Below are 19,849 nucleotides of genomic sequence, written 5' to 3' on the forward strand. Positions count from 1 at the left end.
GAGAAGGAACAAATGGGGAGATCTGTGATAGGGTGGGAGGCAGGAAAGATTAAATGGTGAGAGATGAAGGCTCCCGATGGTGGGGGAGTCCAAAACTAGGGGTCAGAGTTTGAGGTTAAGGGCTAAACCTTTTAGGACTGAGGTGAAGGGCAATTTCTCCACCCACAGACTGGTGAATGTGTGGAATTCACTACCACAGAAAGTTGAGGCCAAAACATTGTGTGATTTCAAGAAGAAATTAGAGATACCTCTTGGAGTAAAGGGATCAAGGGATATGGGGGAAAGGCAAGATCAGGATTTTGAATTTGATGATCAGCTATGATCAAAATGAAAGGCAGAGCAGGCTTGAAGAGCTGAATGGTCTACTCTTACTTCTATTTTCAATGTTTCTATGGTACAAGGTCAAAGGGGACTCTAGTAGCATGGCACACTTTGAATATCATCAGAGGCTTTATACTTTGTTGGGAACAAAAGCTGTTTAATGATTATGAGAAACTATGTACATGCGGTTGCAGCCCATAACTGACTGGAGCACATATTGACTACATGGCTGCCAGGTGCATTCTAACCAAGAGAGGACTTCACCCTCTGGGTTGATCACTTGCTCTTGATTCCTTTTGGTTCCTTAAGACAGGTGATGCTGTCCGATTGTGCTGTCTTAAAGAAACAGACACCGTAGCCACTGCAGGGATGGTAATGGGTAACTAATGAATTAAATGATGGGGTTGGAGGTGGTGTAAATAGTAACAAATCGCGTAGTGATGTACAACCCAATAACAAATGGCATATATGGGTAATGACTTCAATCAGGCCATTGAGGTTGGCCTATCGGAGTATGAACTCCCTGATTAAGGATCCAATTGATGGGTCAGTCATGGAGTCTTTGCCTTGTACTTAACTGGGAGTGTCAGTTCCTCTGATACCTCCAGAGATAGACTGCTGACTGCGAGCCCTCTGTAAATAAGGAATTTTGGTGAAGGGCCTCCGAAGACTTATTACAACATTCAGCACCTTTAATGTTGTAAACCGGTGCTCCTACTTTTAAAAGATGCAAGCTTATTACTATTAACTTTGCTTTATCCTTTGCTGCCCTGATGCTAGTATCATATGGACTGCGGAGGAGTCAGAGAATAGTCCTCGTGCTGTACATAATGATAGATGCAGCACAAATGAAATGATGTGGCAGAGGAGAGTTAATGGAATTGTGCCCTATCTCGAAAGTATGGTCATTAAAAAGTAAGTGAATAAGGTATGGCTCTCTAACTGGCTCATATTTTACAGCTTGATATGATATGCTGTCATCTATGCCATCCTTCTGTTTCTCTGCCTCCTTATTAATGAAAGTCTAGATCTTCCAAGTGGCTGTAAATGTGTTTACACGCCAGCTGTTTCCCCAATTAAAAGCAGAGAAGTTGAAAAGCTGCAATCTTGTAAAGGAGGGAAAGTGAAACAGACCAACTCTCGCACTGATCACACCGTGGGCTGGACCGGGACTTTGGCGCACATGGAAAGGAACAGATGTATTCTTTAGCTGTCCTCCCCAATGCAAATGCAAGGTTCTGGAGATAATGCTCTGACAATCTTGGCAGCGCTACCGTGTTATTCTGAGGTTCTGCAGGAAAAGAGAGAATTGCCGGGAATCTCCTGAAAAGACAGGCAACAATCAGAGTCGTAGATATAGAGGGACTATTTTGGCAAGCCTCCATGCAGCACGGCGGCACAGTGGTTAGCATTGCTGCCTCACAGCACCAGTGACCCTGGTTCGATTCCCGGCTTGGGTCACTGTCTGTGTGGAGTCTACGTATTCTCCCTGTTTCTGTGGGGGCTTCCTCCCACGCTCCGAAAGACAGGCTGGTTAGGTGCATTGGCCAATTCTCCCTCAGTGTACCCAGACTGTGGGATTTTCACGGTGATTTCACTGCAGTGCTAATGTAAGCTTACTCGTGACACTAACAAATAAACTTAATCCGAACTAAGTTTATTTATTTCTATGAGCGTCACAAGTAAAACGGAGGTTTTAAAAAGGATGGGAAGTTGTTTTAAGGACCACAGTTGTCTAAAAGCTTGAATAAGCTGTTCCTTAACGTGCTATTTTGCTGAATGAAATTGTCACCCTTACAGCCTGGATATTACTCCATTGTCTGATGTAACCTAGCAGTGACTGTGCACAGATTGACAGCTGTATAGCGACAGTCTTTCCAATACTCACAGCCAGCCTTGCTAATCCCTGTGCCATTGATATCAATGTGTGCACCATGACTGAATTCCAGTCATGTTGTATGCCAGGCACATAACTTGATTCTGGATTACGCGGCTTTGATTTAAGAAAATATAAGCTGACCTATCAAAACAATGCGGGAACTCCGAACTCGACACAATAAAATTTCCACCCGACAAAAATTATGTTCTTGAAACAGGGTAAAGGTCCGCCGCAGTGTAATTACACACATTACTCTCCCCCACTGAGGTCAGTGGAGTTATGGCATCAAAGTGAAATGAAGCAACATATTGAGGAGAGATTCCAGCTTAAAAGGCACAACAGGCTCTGGTTCCAATGGTGCAGCAGAGAGGGGGAGGGAACCGACATCCTGTAGCCACAGGACCCGAGTGCGTGGGCGTGCAGGAAATTGTAGACGCAGGGTGCAGCAGATGACAGAGAGATGAGGACAGAGATTTTAAATTTAATACGCTGGAGGACAGGAAGGCAACGTAACTCAGCAATGCCAGTGAGTTAGAACGTCACAAAATAGAGCCGGCTGAGCTTTGGACAAATGGAGATTCTGGGAGGGGAGGATGGTGACATCAACGCAACATAAGAACTAGGAGCAGGAGTAGGCCATCTGCCCCTCGAGCCTGCTCCGCCATTCAATAAGATCATGGCTCTTCATGGAGTCAGCTCCACTTATCCGCCCACTCACCATAACCCTTAATTCCTTTACTATCTATCTTTGCCTTCACAACGTTCAATGAGGAACCCTCAACTGCTTCACTAGGCAGGGAATTCCACAGATTCACAATCCTTTGAGTGAAGAAGTTCCTCCTCAACTCAGTTCTAAGTCTGCTTCCCCTTATTTTGACTCACCTGATGAAGGGGCAGCTCCCCGAAAGCTCATAATTTCAAATAAACCTGTTAGATTTTAACCTGGTGTTGTGAGACTCCTTACTGAACCCGCCCCAGTCCACATCTCCACATCATGCCCTTATTTTAAGAATATCCCCTCTAAATTTAGTTTCATCTGCCAGTGGAAACAATTTCCCTGCTTCTATCTTATCTATTCCCTTCATAATCTTATGTGTTTCTATAAGATCCTCCCTCATTCTTCTGAATTCCAATGAGCATAGTCCCAGTCTGCTCAGTCTCTTCTTGTAAACCAACCCTCTCAATTCCAGAGTCAACCGAGTGAATCTCCTCTGCACCCCCACCAGCGCCAATATATCCTTTCTCAAGTAAGGAGACCAAAACTGTACACAGTACTCCAGCTGTGGCCTCACCAGTGAATAATTAACCTCAATATTTACTGGGGTTGGGTTTTGGAGCTGAGACGTAGAAGTATAATCGTAGACCAAAACAGAAAATGCTGGAAAATCTCAGCAGGTCTGGTAGCATCCGTAGGAGAGAAAAGAGTAATCGTAGCGTCTGGCTTCTCCATTGAGCCGATGAGTTTAAACTCCAAGCGTTTGTGCATTTTTAAAATGGATTCTATGCTTGGATGCCACCTCATTTGACAGGCTGTTGAGCAGGCAAGTCCTCCAGGAAAGATCTTGGCTGAGGATCTGGTGTGAGTTGAGATCGTAAAGCAGGCGACACAGATAGAAATGGCTGAAAAAAGTAGTAGTTTATTTATTAGTCACAAGTAAGGCTTATATTAACATTGCAATGAAGTTATTGTGAAATTCCCCTAGTCACCACAGTCCGGTGCCTGTTCGGGTCAATGCACCTAACCAACATGTCTTTCAGAATGTGGGAGGAAACCAGAACGCCCGGAGGAATCTCATGCAGACATGGGGAGAACATGCAAACTCCATACAGACAGTGATCCAAGCTGGGAATCGAACCCGAGTCCCTGGCGCAGTGAAGCAGCAGTGCTAATCACTGTGCTACCATACTGCCCCCCCCTCCCCCGTGCTACCATGCTGCTCCCACTGTGGGGTGATCATGGGGCATCAGGGCAGATCTCCAGGGCTTGGAAATTGCTGAGGTGGGGATGGTTCATGAAGACATTGAGACAACGTAAATCTTTGGGTAGTTGGAGAGGATGATGTTGATTGGCCTACAAGAAGGGGGCTATTCTTGAGGGCGGAGGAGGGGGGAGGACAGATAAGAAAGTGATCAGAAATAGCCTTGTTGATAATCAAGGCCTTGGATGCAGCGAGGCCATCAAGTTACAAGATCAAGGGGTGGCTGAGGATATGGGATTTATATAAAGTGTTAGATTGAGGGAAGAAAGAATACAAAGGTAGCAGGAGAGAGGACAAGGAGGAAGATAACTTTTTAAAAATCAATTCATGGGATTTGCGCATTACTGACTAGATGCTAGCATTTATTGCCCATCTGGAATTGCCCGAGAGAAGGTGGTGAGCTGAAACTGCCATTGGTACATCACAATGAATTATTAACACATTTCTTAAGTCACTCAATGTTCTCCAAACCAGTGCATCTTGTAGTATGGACCACTCAGAATAAGACTAACCTTGATTTGACCTTTGCTATAATACATCAGCTGAATGGTCATGTATTTATTGAGCTATGAACTCTGGGTGAAGCTTGGTGTAGAGGATGGAAAGCAGCCAAGGTATACATCCCTTATTATTAATTACTCTAACATAACCCAGTCTTCACTGCAATCCATTCAGATCTGCAGGGCAGTGTGTGTGTGTGTAGGTGTCAGGCCAGACAGTGTCAGCTTGAACATTAATCCACTTCACTGTTGCTCCTGAGGCATATTGACAGTCTGGATGTGGAGAGGATGCTTCCTGTTGTCGGAGAATCTACAACTGGGGACACTGTTTAAAATAAAGGGTCACCCATTTGAGACTGAGATGAGAAGGGTTTTTTTTCAGAGGGTATTGACCCTTAGAACTCCTGTCACCAAAAGTTTAAAGTTTATTTGTTAGTGTCACAAGTAGTCTTACATTAACATTGCAATGAAGTTACTGTGAAAATACTCTTGTCGCCACACTCTGGTGCCTGTTCGGGTGCGATGAGGGAGAATTTAGCATGGTCAATGCACCTAACCAATATGTCTTTCGGATTGTGAAAGGAAACTGGCGAACCTGAGGAAACCCATGCAGACACGGGGAGAATGTGCAGACTCCGCACAGACAGTGCCCCAAGCTGGGAATCAAACCTGGATCCTTGGCACTGTGAGGCAGCAGTGCGGTCCACTGTCCCACCATGCCACCCCAAAAGGTAGTGGGAGCAGAGTCTTTTTAGGGCATAGTTAGATAGATTCTTGATAAATAAGGGGGTGTGAAAGCACGTCTGTAAAGTTTAAGTATTAGTATCACAAGTCGGCTAAAATTAACACTGCAATGAAGTTACTGTGAAAATCCCTTAGTCACCATGCTCTGGTGCTTGTTGGGGTAGACTGAGGGAGAATTTAGCAAATGGACCTAACTAGCACTTCTTTCGGACTATGGGAAGAAACAGGAGCACCCGCAGGAAACCCACACAGAGATGGGGAGAATGTGCAGGCTCTGCACAGACAGTCACCCCATGCCAGAATTGAACCAGGTCCCCATCACTGTGAGGCAGCAGTTCTAACCATTGTCTCATCGCGCTGCCCCTTCAGTAGGGAGGAGGTTACGGTCAGAACAGCCATGGTGTTTTTGAAAAGCAGACCAGGCCTCAAAGGGCCAAACGGCCTACTCCTGCTCCTATCTCATGTGTTTGTATGTTCAAACAACCCATTAGCCCATCAATGATGAATAACCACTGAGTGAGCTTTGAGGGAGTGAACATTATCACGACCCAGTACAAATCAACACCTTCAGGCGGTGGAGAGTATCTACTAAGAAAGTAAAGGACTCAGAGAATGAGGAACTGTATCATTCATTCCATTAGAAACTTCAATTCATTCGAAAATCAAGTTTCCTCGTTTAACAAGTGGCATTCGACTTGCTTCAGCTGGGATCAGGAGCGTTCAAGTCGAGATTGATTGTTTGCTTTATTCAGGTACAGAATGTTCCAATTAATTATAGCCATGAGTTCAGAATGTCCAAGTACAACAGGAGGAAACTTGCTCAGGCAGGAGGTGATCAAGTGGAAGTTTCCTGGGGATATTCAGCACTTTACCCAGTGACTGAGGGCTCCTGTGAGGTACTGGCTGTGTTTTGTAACGCAATCTGCAAGTCGGATACGTGTGTTATGCCACTGTTGTGTGTCGTGTTGGGGAGGGAGGACGGTGGAGATAGAGTTTGGAGCAGGTGTCACAAACAGCAACAGCTTGCATTTATATAGCACTTTTCATGCAATAAACCACTCCGTGGCACCACATGGGAGTGTTATCAAAATTATTTGACACTGAGTCTCAGAAGGAAATATTAGGACAGATGGGAGTAGGCAGCTGAGTGCCAGTGGAGATGAGGCTGGCATTGGAGGTAAATATTTTTAAGACGCGGGTTGATGGGTTTTTGATAAGCGAGGGGATTAAGGGTTATGGGGAGAGGGTGGGAAAGTGGAACTGAGCCACGACAGATCAGCCATGATCTTATTGAATGGCGGGGCAGGCTCGAGGGGCTAGATGGCCTACTCCTGCTCCTATTTCTTATGTTCTTATATGTATTTCAGAGGGTTGTGGAACCGGAGTATGTTGCAGAGGTGGGGGGGGGGGGGGGTACACACATGTGTGAATGGGACTTGCTGCAAGTTAGGATGGGGGAGTTAAGCTTTGGATGGGCTCATGTTTGTGGAGGGTGTAAGGTGGGCTTCATGCAGAGGTCTGATCAATGGCTGACATGATAGCCAACCCTGTGGATTTATTGGAAAAGGAATTTTGCACCAAGAACCATTTGAGTTTCAACAAAAACAAAATGTAGGTTTGGAATAAAGGATGATGTGGCGACGTTGGCGTTGGACTGGGGTGGGCACAGTAAGAAGTCTCACAACGCCAGGTTAAAGTCCAACAGGTTTATTTGGCAGCATGAGTTTTTAGAGCACTGCTTCTTCATCAGGTGAGTGGGTGTCAACTGCAAACTTGAAAATCAGCAGCACTCCAAAAGCTTGTGCTACCAAATAAACCTGTTGGACTTTATCCTGGTGCTGTGAGGCTTCTTACTGTGGAATAAAGGAGGAAAGAATTCTTACACTGCCACACTGCCAAGTACACAGGGAGAGACAGGTATTTTTTTGATTTGATTTATTATTGTCACATATATTAGTATACAATGAAAAGTATTGTTTCTTGCGCACTATACAGACAAAACATACTGTTCATCGAGAAGGAAAGGAGAGAGTGCAGAATGTAGTGTCACAGTCATAGCTAGGCTGTAGGGAAAGATCAACTTAATACGAGGTAGGGCCATTCAAAAGTATGATAGCAGCAGGGAAGAAGATGTTCTTGAGTCGGTTGGACACCCAGAAAGAATGCTTTCTATCGTGCATCTGTAAAAATTGGTGAGAGCCATGGCGGACATGCCAAATTTCCTTAGCCTCTTGAGAAAGTAGAGGCCTGTGTGGGCTTTCTTAACTATAGCATTGGTATGGGGGGACCAGGACAGGTTGTTGGTGATCTGGACACCTAGAAACTTGAAGGTCTCGACCATTTCCAATTCAGCTTCATTGATATAGATAGGGGCACGATATCCACTACGTTTCCTGAATTCAAATGACTATCCCCTTGGTTTTGCTGACATTGAGGGACAGATTATTGTCGTCGCACCAGTTCACCAGATTCTCTATCTCTTTCCTGTACTCCGTCTTGTCATTGTTTGAGATCCAGCCCACTGCAGAGACGTCAACAGCAAACTTGAAAATTGAATTGGAGGGGGATTTGGCCACACAGTCATAGATGTACAAGGAGTGTCATAAGGGGCTGAGGATACAGCCGTGTGGGGCACTGATGTTGAGGATGATCGTGGAGGAGATGTTGTTGCCTATCCTTACTGATTGTGGTCCGTGGGTTAGGAAGTCTAGGATCCAGTCACAGAGCGAGAAGCCAAGTCCCAAATCAGAGAGTTTGGAGATGAATTTTGTGGGAATAATGGTATAATTGTCAGCTAGCTGCTCCCCATTTGGAAATTAGGTATGGACCCAAGTGTACTCATTTATCCTCCTAAGCGAGCTTTCAGGAAGGCCTTTCAATGGGCATCCACCAATCCCACCCAAATCATGGAGGCTTGGGGCCACCACCAGTTGAGGCCTTGAAGTGGGCTATTAATGTCTACTTAAGGGCCTCATCCTACCACCCCTGGTGCCTGTTCACGGGGCCGCTGAGAACCACACCCTGGCCCTGTTGCCAATCCCCCGAGGCCTGGGTCCACCCGCAATCCTAGGCCTCAGGTGGATGTTGTACCGGCAGCAGCCATCAACTCCCCGGTGACACTGGTGTTCAGTGAAACTGCCAGCCTCTGATTGACTGGTAGGTGGTCTTTACCCCCCAGAGTCCTTAACCCTGGGGAAGGCCTTTTGCTGGGTTGTCACCTGGCTGAATGGCACTGTGGGCCTTCCCTAAAATAGATGACTCGGGGCTCTCACCAGCTGGCTGGTGAAGCACCCCCGCACCCCCCCCCGACCCTTCCCCCACCTTGTCTCCATTAAATACTGCCCATGATCCCCTTCCTACTTTCCATCTCTTTGACCCAGGCCTCAGCACTGCATCAGAGAGGGAGCCTTCTGGCCTGCTTTGAATTATAGAATCCCTACAGTGCAGAAGGAGGCCATTTGCCCCATTGAGCCTATACTAACAATAATCTCATCCAAGCCCTACCCCTATTCAATCTACAGTGCAGAAGGAGGCCATTTGGACCATCGAGCCTGCACCAACAACAATCCCACCCAGGCCCCATCCCCATAACCCCATGTATCCCCATTACACTAAGGGGCAATTTTAATATGGCCAATCCACCTAACCCACACATCTTTGGATCCATCAGAAATTTATCCCTTCCCTGAGACACATTTTCCAAACTGTTCCACTAGCTGCCGCAGCCAGATTGAGCCTCCCCTTTAAGGAACGCAGTCTAGTTACAACTCATGCGATAGTCCAAAGATGTGTGGGTTAGGTTGATTGGCCATGCTAAAATTGCCCCTTAGCGTCCTGAGGTGCGTAGGTTAGAGGGATTAGTGGGTAAATACGTGGGGATATGGGGGTAGGGCCTGGGTGGGATTGTGTTCAGTGCAGAGTCAATGGGTCAAACAATCTCTTTCTGCACGGTAGGGTTTCTATGGTTCTATGGACAGCTGTGCAGGCACCAGCTGGGCCCCCTGCTGAGAATGCAGCCGGTTGACAGTGGGGGTTTAGCTCTTGGCTGTGTGTCTCAGTTACGTTGATGGTGAGGCAGGCTGAAGATTGAGCACAGCCTGGGTCATCTCAAGTGGGCAACAAGTACATGCGCATCCTGGTTCCGCACTCAAACACCCGCACTATTGAATTTTTCAACCCGCAGTGTGAAGCAATATGATTTTTAGCTGAGAATAGGTAGACTCAGCCAGAATGTATTGATGTTTTTGCACACTGAGTGTGATCGCTGGCTGGAATACCTTACTCCAGGAGGATTTGGGTTAAATCTCTTCAAAGTAAAACTTGACAAAAATCTTGGAAGAAACACAATATCGGTTACAATTGTGAGGGCAGCGCGGACATGGATTAGAATGACCCAGGAGGCTACGTTTCCTTTTAAGATATGACTCCTGCTGGGAAGATGGCTGGAATTCACCCTTTCCCCAAATCCTCTGTCTCTCAGGCTTGGGTCCGCAGTTTTTTTAAATTCATTTGTGGGACATGGATGTCGTTGGCTGGCCAGCATTTATTACCCATCCCTAATTGCCCTTGGAGGGCGGTTGGGAGTCAACCATATTGCTGTGGCTCTGGAGTCGTATGTAGGCCAGACCGAGTAACGACATCAGATTTCCTTCCCTAAAAGACATTAGTGATGGGTTTTTCCAATAAGCGGCAATGGTTTCATGGTCGCCAGTGGAATTTTAATTCCAGATTTTTTTTTATTGAATTCAAATTCCATCATCTGCTGTGGCGGGATTTGAACTTGGGTTCCCTGAAGATTAGCTGAGCTTCTGGATTAATGAGTCTAGGGATAAAACCAATAGGCCATTGCCAACGCCTGAGCATGTGTGGAAAATCCAGGGTGAGTGCAGCATTTAAATGGATGCAGCCTTAGATAGACACTTCATCACCTAGCTATTTGCAACAAGGCAGTGTGAGGGAACTGGTTAATTGGGACCCAGTGCCTCTACATTCACTTCTTGTCTCGTACTCCTCAGCTCCATCTCCTTGCATTGTCTTCACAAGACTTCACCACACCCAGAGGGGCACAAGAGCTTCTTTGCAGAACTTGTAATGTTCAGCTCTGCTTTGTGACTTCAAAACGCTTGCTTGATATGGGAAGGGCTCCATTTAGGAAGTGAAAGTGATTGTGATCAGACAGGGTCTGGCAGGCATTCACTTCTGTTGCTGAAGCCAAGGTGTGAAAAACAATTTTGAAGGAATCAAGAACTTTACGAGTTCATGTTAGTCCAACAGTCCTTCCCAAATTATTATTTCCAAATTCATAACATTTTGGAAATGGGGGATTCAGGAGAGCAGTCGCTTGCGGAACTGTTTGAGTGAACAATGGAACCTTAATACCAAAATATCAGTGAAAATACCGTGTCTGGAATATTACTGCCTTGCCCGAGCGAGACTTGTAAAATCCCGCCTGATGCCAATGGAGAATTCTGTTCTGTGAGCCTTGCCCGCTCCGATTCCAGAGTGGGTGTGTCAGTAAAATTCCGGCTTGTGCCTCAAGTATCTCAAGGACTATCAAGTACACTCATACACGGGCATCAGTCCCCAGAGACATTTGTTAATTTTATTTGAGGCCTCACCTTTCATCCTGCCCTGCGTCGAGGTTGTCAAGGCTGCCGTCAGTTGGCCCACCCGCCATCTGTAAAGAAAGGCAAACGGGCAACGTAAAATCCCAATCAAATGCTGCTCAATTAACTTAAATTGGCTTCTTGGTCGTTGGAGGGCGCCCTCCTGTCAACCGACCAAAGCACTGCACAAGGGTGTGGTGACATTGGGGCACACACCCAATGTCCTCTTGCTCGATCTTACATGCTTCTGGGTCAGGTGTGCAGCCGCCCGAACAATGTCAAATTCTGGACCAAGCGTTCTTGGTTGTGGCTGCTTAAGTGGCACGGTGGCACAGTGGGTAGCACTGCTGCCTCACAGCGCAAGGGACCCAGGTTCGATTCCTGGCTTGGGCCACTGTCTGTATGGAGTTTGCACATTCTCCCTGTGTCTGCGTGGGTTTCCTCCTGGTGTTCCAGTTTCCTCCCACAGTCCAAAGGATGTTTTTGTTAGGTGGATTGGCCATGCTAAATTATCCCTCAGTGCACCTGGACAGGCACCGGAATGTGGCAACTAGAGGGTTTACAGTAACTTCATTGCAGTGTTAATGTAAGCCTACTTGTAACAATAATAAATAAACTTTCACATCAATTTCCAAGGTGGTGTCAGTTTGACCCATATGGCACCTCAGACTCAGAATGTTGTAGCTTCAGTTAGCACTAACTGGAGCACAGTCTCCAGACTGACATAGCATTGTGCTTAGGGGATGATCCAAAATTCCTCTCTCAACCAAATCAACTAGCCACTTATCTCATTGCTAGACCTGAGATCTTGTGTTGTTGCAAATGGTTTGCTCAACACACATACACACACACACACATGACGTGCACACACACACATGCACACACACACATGCACGCACACACACACATGACGTGCACAGACACGCACGCACAGACACGCATGCATGCACACACACACGTGCATGCACACACGCACATGCACACACATGCACACATGCACACACACATGCACACATGCATGCACACACACATGCACACATGCATGCACACACACACACACACACACACACGTACTTCCTGAGATTGTGAGAAGTGTTACAGAAATGGAAGCTCCATCATTCTACAGACTTAGTCAGAAGAACTTTAACATGAGGGAGAATAAATCAATCCAAACAACATCTCTGTGGATTACACTGCATCGTAATTCAGCACTCTTCTATTATTTATCTAAGTCTCAGCACATTGCTCAGTTATTAAAACCGGCATCAACTGAGTGGTGTTAAGGCAGGAATTAATTGACAGGTGAGCTTGTCTCACTCCACACTGGGACATTTAATTTCCTCCGTTTGGATAGGCTGCACACTCCAAACAGCACAAGACATTTTGTGCAGTGTTGACTCCAGCTCTGCGTGGAATTTTCTGCCATCATTAGATTTTTGTATCAGGCTCAAGTACAAAGATTTTTTCGCATTTGAATATTTGCTAGACTCTGAATTACAGCTATTCAATTTAAGATGTCTGAGTAATGCTGCAAATGTCCAAACGTTTTATTTGAAGCTATACTTGCATCCATGGGATACACCAAATAAACTTGAAGAATTGCAAGGACCAAATGTTTCACAATCACGGCACAGTGGCACAGTGGTTGGACCTGCTACCTCACAGTGCCAGGGACCTGGATTCAATTCCTGGCTTGGGTCACTGTCTGTATGGAGTTTGCACATTCTCCCCGTGTCTGCGTGGGTTTCCTCTGGGTGCTCCTGTTTCCTCCCAAGGTCCAAAGATGTGCGGGTTAAATGGTTTGGCCATGTTAAATTGCCCCTTAGTATTAGGGGATTAACTCGGGTAAACGCATGGGGATAGGGCCTGGCTGGGATTGAGGTCAGTGCAGACTCGATGGGCCAAATGGCCTCCTTCTGCACTGTAGGATTCTATCTCACAAATTCAACTTAATTCGTCCATAAACCACGCAGCAGCTCTGTGAGATGGACATTTATATTTCAGTCTGAAAAATGCAGCTCATCAGAATTTCTATATAACAAGATATCTTTCAATACCGTAGACGTAACTTGGTTTCTAAATGCTCTGTGATGGTGTAGGGATAATATCACAGGCTTAGCAATCTAGAAGCAGAGGTTAATGCTCTGAAGAAACGGGTTCAAATCCCATTGCCAGCTGGAAGAATTTAAATCCAATGAATAAATCTGAAATTAAAAGCTAGTTTAATGGTGATCATGAAACCACTGCTGTAAAAACCCAGCTGCTATTCTTATCTGGTTTGGCTTACACATGTCTTTAGCATGCACGAGGCACGTTTCCTACACAGAGTGGGGTGGGTGCCTGGAACTCGCTGCCGGGGGAGGTAGGGAAGCAGAAACAATAGTAACTTCTAAGGGTCATCTTGACGAATACATGAATAGGATGTGAACGGAGGGATATGGTCCCTTGAAGGGTAGGTGGTTTTAGTTCAGGCTGGCAACATGGTTAGTGCAGGCTTGGAGGGCCGAAAGGCCTGTTCCTGTGCTGTAATTTTCTTTGTCCTTTGCTCACGTGCTTAATTCGCAACTGCCCTCTGAAATGACCGAGCCAGTCACTCAGTTGTGTCAAACTGCTCCAGAGTCTAAAAGGGATGACCCATCTCTCTAACTGCATGATGGGTGTACCTACACCTGCTGCAGTCCAAGGTGATGGTGACTCACCAACCCCCCCCCCCCAACAACTTCTCACCATCAATTAGAAATGGGTAACAAATGCTGGTCCAGCCCGTGACATCCACATCCTGTGAATGAATAAATATGAAAAGAACAATTGCATTCAGTGGTCGGAGAGTTGACCATGGGTGCAGGCCAAGGTCTTGCCAGGGTACAAGCCATGCCAGGCTTCTGTGTTAGATGATGTGAGCTGAGTTGGTGTTGTCCTGGGCTATAGGAAGGGGAAGGGAAGAACCAGCCAGTGATTTTGGTTTGGAGATGGGTACCAGGCAGATATGGGGTTGGACTGAATTGGACAGCCTCTCATGTGGTTTAAATGAGACCATCTAGGTTTACACTTCTTAAACTTACACAAAGGTGTGCTGGTTAGGTTGATTGGTCTACATTGCTACATTGACCCTAGTGTCAGAGGGTAAATATGTGTGGTTATGGGAAAAGGGCTTGGGTCCAACTGTGGTTGCTGTAGATTCGATGGGCTGAATGGCCTCCTTCTGCACCGTAGGGATTTTATGATATGATTCTATGATTCTACAATGCCTGCTGGAAGTGAGGGACTGTAACAGGCTTCCATTGCATTCACAGCTCTGCAATTAGATCTCAAGTTGCCTGTCCTCCCCACTGAATGGTTGCCAGCCTTGCTGCTATGTGAGTTTAATCTCTCCCTCAGCGGGGCTGATTCTGTGTTGAATAGGCTCACAGAGCACCGTGTTCAGTCATGCCCAGAACCTTTACTGCTCTCTCTGTTTTTGCTGCTTTTATGAATCAGTAGGTGGGTTTAGAATGCTCTAATTAGGTTAAGATAAAGGGTAGGTGTCAGAGCTGTTATCGCTGTAAACAAGATTTTCCTCATCTCATGTACACCTGAACAGCCCTGAGTAAATGAATATTATAATATGAACATTGGCCCTCACTTTAATCATTTCCTTGTGGCATACAGCCATCGCTTCTGTGCTCGCTGACCTACACCTATAAGTAGACCAGTTTCAATTTCCAGTGGAGAACGCACCAGTTGATAATTGATTTTTACGCCTGGGATGGCACGGTGGCACAGTGGTTAGCATTGCTGCCTCACAGCGCCAGAAACCCGGGTGCGATTCCTGGCTTGGTAACTATGTGGAGTTTGCACATTCTCCCCATGTCTGCGTGGGTTTCCTCCCAGTGCTCTGGTTTCCTCCCAAATTGCACAGTAACCTCATTGCAACGTTAATGTAAGCCTTACTTGCGATTAATAAATAAACTTTATGTGCGGGTTAAGTGGATTGGCCAAGCTAATTTGCCCCTTAGCATCAGGGGGACTAGCTGGGGTAAATACATGGAGTTGTGGGGACAGGGCTTGGATGGGATGGTGGTCAGTGCAGACTCGATGGGCTGAATGGCCTCCTCTGCACTGTAAGATTCCATGATTTGCTCTCAGAAAGCGAGGCCTGATCTTTGTTTTGCAATCTCCCCATGGCTTCACTCCTCCGTCTCCTACAGTTCCACAATATTCTGACATACCTGTGTTTATCTAATCTTGGCCTCTGGAGCATCTCTGATTTGAATGCCTGTGCTTGATGCTCTACCCTCTGCTGCCTCGACCTCGGGTTCCAGAATTCCCTCTCGAAATATCACCACTGCCTCTCCATCACCCCTTTCTCCTGTAAGACCCTCTTTTAAATCTATCTTTCTGAACACCCTTTTCTTTTGGCCATCACCGTATACGTGTCATTTTGTTTCTTGTGAAGTGTCCTGGAGTCTTTTACTATTTTACATAAAAAAGGTGCTTTGTTGTATATGAAACAATGTGAGGACATTTGTCGCTGGCACGCTCCAGGCTGTTGCTGCCCCCTGTTTGTTTTATTTTACTCTTTGGGATCACTGGAAGCACAGTTTTACACCACTGGGGGCCTGAGCTGGTAAACTGGGATGGACTGGGATGGGTTAGTGAGACAAAATCCGTTTGTTCCAGTTCAAGTAGACCAATTTCAATATCCAGTGGAGAATGTACCTGTTGATAATTGATTTTTATGTCGGGGATGGTAAGAACAAGTGGTTCCCTCTTTCATATTGTTGATATATAAAGCCAAAGAACACCCATTAAATGAGGACTAACTGAGCTTTTCATGTCAAGCTGAGTAATAGCTCGATCTTACCATGAGAAGAAATGTTATAATTTGTTGAATGTTGTTAAATGCCTCCATTTTGATCAGTTACCATGGTTTATAAAGTTTATTTAGTATCACAACTAGGCTTATATTAACACTGCAATGGAGTTACTGTGAAAACCCCAGGGTCGCCACACTCCGGCACCTGTCTGTAGGAGAATTTAGCGAGGCCAATGCATCTAACCAGCAAGTCTTTCGGATTGTGGGAGGAAACTGGAGCAAACCCACGCAGACACGAGGAGAATGTACAAACTTCACACAGACAGAGACCCAAGCTGGGAATTGATCCCAGGTCCCTGGCGCTGTGAGGCAGCAGTGCTAACCACTGTGCCACCATACTGCTCACACAGCATGTTTTATGATAGCAGAGACAGCTCGCCTTTGCTCAGAGGTAGGATCATCCAGTCCCGCCATTATCTACAGCGTTCCACATTGTTCACACTCTCTGCCACTGGGGAACTCACTCCAGGAGCCACCATTGGCAGGGACTGGAAGATCTCACTGGTGGGAATGACAGAAAAATCATCCTGCATATTTTCCATAAATAAGTAGAATCTTCAGTGCAGAAGGAGACCATCTGACCCATCAAACCTGCACTGACATCACCCAGTTCTTATCCCTATAACCTCACATATCTACCCTCCTAATCCACCTGATGCTAAGGGGCAATTTGGCATGGCCAATCAATCTAACCCTCTTTGGACTGTGTGAGGAAACCAGAGCACCCAGAGGAAACCCATGCAGCCACGGGGCGAATGTGCAAAATCCACACAGCCACTTGAGGCTGGAATTGAACCCAAGCCCTTGGCGCTGTGAGGCGACAGTGCTAACCACTATTTCAGTGTTGCTTCATGACATTTCAGTTTCTAATTTAATTCTGTGTGAATGTCCCAATCTTTATTTTATTCTCTGTAATTATTTTTAAAAAGTGACTTGAAAGTGAGAAGTTGCTTTTCATTTCCTGGTTGGCTGTCTGTGAGAATTCTATCAGGTGATTGGCTGCTTCACTGCAGCTCCACGTTGGGGACCCTATTAAGGAACGATGCAATCAACAGCACATCTAGAGGGATAAATATCTTACTACACTGATCATTAGATCCTTCAGCGAAACTTTTTTTGAGATCAGCAGTGAATGCCCTGGCCTTGCTTCTGATTGCAGAATCCATGTTACTGTATATAAGATTCAATGCTACGTTGTACAGTGGAACAAAACTTGGCTGAAAATCTCTTGTTCAGAGATGACACCACTTTAGAAACATAGAAGATAGGAGCAGGAGGAGGCCATTTGGCCCTTCAAGCCTGCTCCACCATTCATCACGATCATGGCTAATCATCCAACTCAATAGCCTAATCCTGCTTTCTCCCCATAACCTTTGATCCCATTTGACCCCACATGATATATCCAGCTGCCTCTTGCATACATTCAGTGTTTTGGCATCAACTACTTCCTGTGATAATGAATTCCTTCAGGCCCTCTTCAGGCCCTCCTTTGAAAACAAGACTGCAGTAAAGTATGTATGATATGGAGATGCCAGCGTTGGACTGGGGTAAGTACAGCAAGGAGTCTCACAACACCAGGTTAAAGTCCAACAGATTTATTTGGTAGCAAAATCCATAGCTTTCGGAGAGCTGCTCCTTCGTCAGGTAAGTGGGAGTTCTGTTCACAAACAGGGCATATAAAGACACAAACTCAATTTACAAAATAATGGTTGGAATGTGTATCTTTATAGGTAATCAAGTACAGACAATGAGAGTGGATAGAGGTTAACCTGTGCTTAACCTGTGCTTAACGCTCTCTCCACTCACATTATCTGTACCTTTAAGACTTGATTACCTATAAAGATATACATTTGTGGCTTTATATGCTGTGTTTGTGAACAGAGCTCCCACTTACCTGATAAAGGAGCAGCGCTCCGAAAGCTAGTAGCTTTTGCTATTATGTAAACCTGTTGGACTTTAACCTGGTGTTGTGAGACTTCTTACTGTAAAGTATACAAGCAGTTCACCAGTAAAGTATATTTAAATTTAGGAAAATCCTCGAGTGCAGTTCTCCCAAAATATTTCCAAGGCCAGGATTCTCCAGCCGTTCACACCATGCCACCGCTGTCAGCAAGAACAGAGAATTTGGTGCTCAGTCAAATCTCCATTCACTGCAGCGGGACTGGAGAATCCCAGCTGCGGGCGAGGTTGGAGAATCTGGCCCTAAGTGTGGTCCAGGCACCGTGGTAGCACAGTGCCAGGGATCTGGGTTCAATTCAGGCTCGGGTCACTGTCTGTGTGGAGTTTGCACGTTCTCCCACTGTGTCTGCGTGGATTTCCTCCGGGCACTGCAGTTTCCTCCCACACTCCAAAGATGTGCGGGTTAGGTTGATTGGCCATGCTAAATTGATCATTAGTGTCAGGGGATTAGCAGGGTAAATGTGTGGGGTTACAGGGATAGGGCCTCAATGCAGGCTTAATGGGCTGTATGGCCTCCTTCTGCACTGTAGTGATTCTATGATTCTTATCTGCTAACTTCCAGACATGAGTCTGATATGAATATATTTGACCAGTGGTGTGCCAACCATCTCCCCTCACCTCCTTTTACCCATCGCTCCTTGTTTTAGTAGACACACACACACAAATTGCAGCTGCATAGTAATCAATGTTTGTACACTCTGACTGTGTGAACAAGATTTCCTTTATAATTAAACCTTGGCTGTTATCTGTAGTCAGCCTGGTATTAAGGCAACTAACTGGTTTCTCATCAGGACTTATCTGTGCAGTCTGAGAATTTAACAGTTTTAAGCTTATATGATTTCTAACCTTTTCAGTTGCAGATTAGTGTATATCAACAGTTTGATGGTACTATATATAGACATTATAATTATCAGCAGTGGTGCCAATTGTCTGCCTCAGGTGACTGTGCAGAGACTGCACGTTCTCCCCATGTCTGCGTGGGTTTCCTCCAAGTGCTCCGGTTTCCCCCCACACTCCAAAGATTTGCAGGTTAGATGGATTCATAGAATCCCTACAGTGCAGATGGAGGCCATCAGCCCATTGTGCCTGCACCAACAACAATCCCAGCCAAGGCAATTTCCTGTAACACCACGTAATGACCTTACAATCCCCCTGACACTAAGGGGCAATTTTGCATGGCCAATCAATCTAACTCACACATCTTTGGAGTGTGGGAGGAAACCAGAGCATCTGGAGGAAACCCATGCAGACACAGGGAGAATGTGCTGATTCCGCACAGACAGTGACCCAAGTGGGGAGTCGAACGTGGGTCCCTGGCAATGTGAGGCAGCAGTGCTAACCACTGTGCTGCACACTAAATTGGCCCTTAGTGTGCCAAGATGTGTAAGTTAGAGGGATTACTGGGATCAATATGCAGGGTTACACGGGGAATTGTGGGAATAGAGCTTGAGTAGGAGGTCTTTTGGAGAGTCAGTGCAGACTTGATGGGCTGAATGGCCTCTTTCTGCACTGTAGGATTCTAAGTCAAAGTCCCGGCAGGAAAAGCAATGCAATTTCCACTGGATGGGTCACAATCTTAGACATCTTTTTGGAGCTTGGGAAGATTCCTGCTGGGAAAGTGATGTATGGGACTTAAAGACACTGGCAAGGTCAGCTCCTATAGGCAAGACCCCTCCCTCTTACGGCAAAGACTCTCCTATTCCCTGGCATCAGCAACACTAATAACCGCAACCGGCTCCACTTCTCCACCCAAGTGAGCTGCAAACAAAGCCCCCCCCTTCATGTCCTCTATTCATGCTTCCCCACTCCTTCCATCATGAGCGCTTCTTCAGGCCCTCCTCATACCCTCCTTCAGGCCCTGCACCTTGGCAGTGCCAACCTGCTCAGAGAGCAGTGACAGGGCACTGCTTAACCATGTCCCTGACCATCCAGGGGCTCCAGTGTCTCCACTGGTGTGGGCTTCACTTATAGTCTCTGTGTGTGGAGGCGAGTGGTGATTACCTCTG

This window comes from Carcharhinus amblyrhynchos, chromosome 21 (assembly GCF_965287045.1).
Source record: "Carcharhinus amblyrhynchos chromosome 21, sCarAmb.v2.hapA, whole genome shotgun sequence".
In the NCBI taxonomy this organism is placed as follows: domain Eukaryota; kingdom Metazoa; phylum Chordata; class Chondrichthyes; order Carcharhiniformes; family Carcharhinidae; genus Carcharhinus; species Carcharhinus amblyrhynchos.